This window comes from Scophthalmus maximus, chromosome 6 (assembly GCF_022379125.1).
Source record: "Scophthalmus maximus strain ysfricsl-2021 chromosome 6, ASM2237912v1, whole genome shotgun sequence".
NCBI classification, from domain to species: Eukaryota; Metazoa; Chordata; class Actinopteri; order Pleuronectiformes; family Scophthalmidae; genus Scophthalmus; species Scophthalmus maximus.
Genome location: NC_061520.1, coordinates 8,244,965 through 8,248,427, shown reverse-complemented (window position 1 = coordinate 8,248,427; position 3,463 = coordinate 8,244,965). Strand labels below are relative to the sequence as shown.

The 3,463-nt window shown below is 41.0% G+C and overlaps 1 protein-coding gene across 1 annotated transcript in view; it reads left to right on the top strand.

Moving 5' to 3' along the window:
* Positions 1 to 3,463, top strand: part of cbfa2t2 (CBFA2/RUNX1 partner transcriptional co-repressor 2) — a 49,015-nt gene that overhangs the window by 532 nt on the left and 45,020 nt on the right. The window contains exon 2 of the mRNA XM_035632046.2: positions 2,662 to 2,753. The gene's annotated coding sequence lies outside the window, so the exon portion shown is untranslated. The remainder of the gene's footprint in view (positions 1 to 2,661; positions 2,754 to 3,463) is intronic.

Here is a 3,463-nt window from a genome sequence, read left to right as displayed (position 1 = left end):
TCGCTCCCTCTCTCTCCCTCCTCTCTCTCTCTCTCTCCCCTTCTCCCTCTCTCTCTCTCTCCCCTTCTCTCTCTCTCTCTCCCTCTCTCTCTCTCCCCTTCTCCCTCTCTCTCTCTCTCTCTCTCTCTCTCTCTCTCTCTCTCTCCCCTTCTCCCTCTCTCTCTCTCTCTCTCTCTCTCTCTCCCCTTCTCCCTCTCTCTCTCTCTCTCTCTCCCCTTCTCTCTCTCTCTCTCTCCCCTTCTCTCTCTCTCTCTCTCCCTCCTCTCTCTCTCTCCCCTTCTCTCTCTCTCTCTCTCTCTCCCTCCTCTCTCTCTCTCTCTCTCTCTCTCTCTCTCTCTCTCTCTCCCTCCTCTCTCTCTCTCTCTCTCTCCCCTTCTCTCTCTCTCTCTCCCCTTCTCTCCCCTTCTCTCTCTCTCTCTCTCCCCTTCTCTCTCTCTCTCTCTCTCCCCTTCTCTCTCTCTCTCTCTCTATCTCTCTCCCCTTCTCTCTCTCTCTCCCTCCTCTCTCTCTCTCTCTCTCTCCCCTTCTCTCTCTCTCTCTCTCTCTCCCCTTCTCTCTCTCTCTCTCTCTCTCTCCACTTTAAAGAGGTTATTCCAGTATAAGTAAAGTTAATTGAGGGTGATACAATTAGCAACGGTGTCGACACACACACACACACACACACACACACACACACACTGAGAGTTCAAAGGGGCTTCTGTTTAATTCCCTCCATTAATGAAGTGTGTGCACTGCAGTCATACACGATTAGGATTTTTAATACAATTTATACATTTACTTCACGTGCATTGAACCACCAGGGCCCGGAGCACAGATCTACTTTACACTGTGAATCCCAACAGATACCAAATCATATAATAATACTAATACTAATACTGATACAGCAGGCATGAAATCCACAAATGGCCTTCAGCACGACCTCGGCTGAATCCACAAATCCAAATGAAACCCACTGTTCCCAGTTTTTAAAAAGGGACCTTGTTGAAAATGACCTGAGTTCCTTAAAGCTCATGAAAAGGAAACAGGCCGGATCCTCCTCAGAGCTTCTGGCTCTTTGAAAACATTTGAACCTCTATGACCTCTTATGCGCTCAGGGAATCTACTTTTCATTATTGTTCATGTTATTGTTATATTATTTTATTTTATCATCATATTATTTTATTTGTTATTTTTTGACACTTGTTCAATGTGTCCTTATGCGCCTTGAATGTTTTGTAAGGGTTAATATTAAGATCTTAATGCCAAATGTGTCTGTATATGATCTTTGTTCAAATAAAAAGACCTCTGCTGACAGAGAACATGCTCACAAACGGACGTGATGTTAACAACAGCGATAAAGGAACCTGTTGCCCCTGGAAGCTTTCAACTTAAAACAAACAGAATTGTTTAGATTGTTTGGGATTCTGGTCCACTAATAAACCCGCAAAATCTTAATAAAAGAAGGCAGACACACACCTCGTAGACACTAATCGAGCTGGCAGCACAGTGTGTGTACGGGCGCCGATAAAGTGAAATTATTTCCAGACACAGATCGACTTGATGCGCGTAGAGTGAAAGGAAAGACACGTTGTAATTATTGGAGAAGACTTTTTAATACTTTTAACGGACCGAGCATGGCATCACTGTTAAGGTGTAAATGGTAATGGTAAAAGATTTGTGCAAACCTGTGAGAACTCAGTTTTTTTAGCTCTATTATCATCAATCTGTCTCGATCCTGATTTGTTTCCCATTATTCTCAGACCACAAAACAACATTTGGAATCACTTTAATTTTGAGCCAACTCCATTTCTCCCTGATTGTGTTTTTTTTCTCTCAATTTTTTCTCCACCTTCCGTCAGTCCAATCCATCAAGCAGTTCTGCCCCAAACATGCACAAACAAAATCTTGTGCAAATTTGTAGTAAATAATCTATATTTCAAACAAAATAGGACAAATGCTCTGTGATGCTCTCTAGCATTTGTTTGAAACTAATATACAATAAGGTGGGATTTCAGCAGCAATAAGCCCACGAGCGAGAAATCTGCTCTTTGTCTTGACTGCGATCAACGCCGATAAGCACTCCACAGTCTTGGTGACTCAGCAGAGATGCCTGTAATTGCACAGAGTAGACATTAAAAACGTGCGCGAGTCACTGAAACAAGCTGATGAAGCAAGCTGTCCCACATTTCCTACGCTCCATTGGATCTGCGAGTGATCTGCCGGGCCGTCAGCTGTGTGTTAGTGTGTGTGTGTGTGTGGCAGCCTGTGCTACATCTGCTTCGCAGCAGGTGAAATAGCAAATAAGCTACAGCACCCATTTTTAGAAAACATTCTTCTGGGTGGGCTTGGTGGGGGGCAATTGGACCCTGAAGGAAAACAAGTTTTGGAACAGGGACAGATTATTTTGCTCTCAATGCAACTTTAAAAAAAAAAAAACAGTTTGTGTGTTAATAAAACCTCCTAGTAACATTAAAGCAGCTGATCAGATCGACTAGCGCTACATAAACAGCTGCATTAAAGTATAATTGGTTAATGTTTCCTTGGTATTTATAGAGCGGCAGCTTTATTCCTATAACTGAATTTCGTTCATCGATTGAACGTAATGCACAAGACTTCAAGTTGATCATTCTGCTGAACGCCAACTTTACGACAGCTGGTTCTTAATCTTTTGTCTCCCCCTAGTGATGAAATGACTACATTACTTCGAGACGGACAGAAAAATTCAAATGCTGTGTTGCCGCCTGCTTTTGGTTATGACGCAGCTTTCTGACAAGGTATAGTCAATATTGTCTACCTACTAATTCAGGAATATTTTCACGTATTATTGCCTGTGCCAGTGTTATTGTAAAATTAATAAATTCACCAAAATTAGTTCTGTTTTACTCTAAAATAAGAGAAATTAACTTGTGTGTGTGTGTGTGTATTTATATGGACTTGCTCGTGGATGATGAGCCAGGAAAACTCAGATCCTCTTAGTGTGTGTTGATCATTATCATTTCTTTTTATCCAACCTTATTGACCTTTTATTATCTTAATATCATTTATTTGTGCAGTACTATAGATTATAACATGTATTGTTGTTTCTAATGATTATTTAGATTTTTAATTTAAATTTTATATATCTTTTATTATCTTAACTACCCCTCTTTTATTGTTGTCTTTTTAATCATTGTTTGTTTTGGTAAGCGTTAGTCTCTAAATCAGAGTTTTTAAAAAAACTTTGAATTGCATATGATTTGTTTGAAAGGTGCCATATAAGTACAGTTTGATTGATTGATGTTGCCCCATCTCTTGTGTATTCACGTATACAATGACATGGGGAATTCAGCAGCAGCGCTTGACCTAAGCAGTGGACGTAGTGCGCATTTAGCATTATGACAAGGTATTTATATGACCATCTGACCTGCTGTCTATACATCTGTCAGCCTGCTCCTTTGTGATGTGAGTGGCAGGTGGCCAGTCTGTCCTTCACACTACAAGGCCT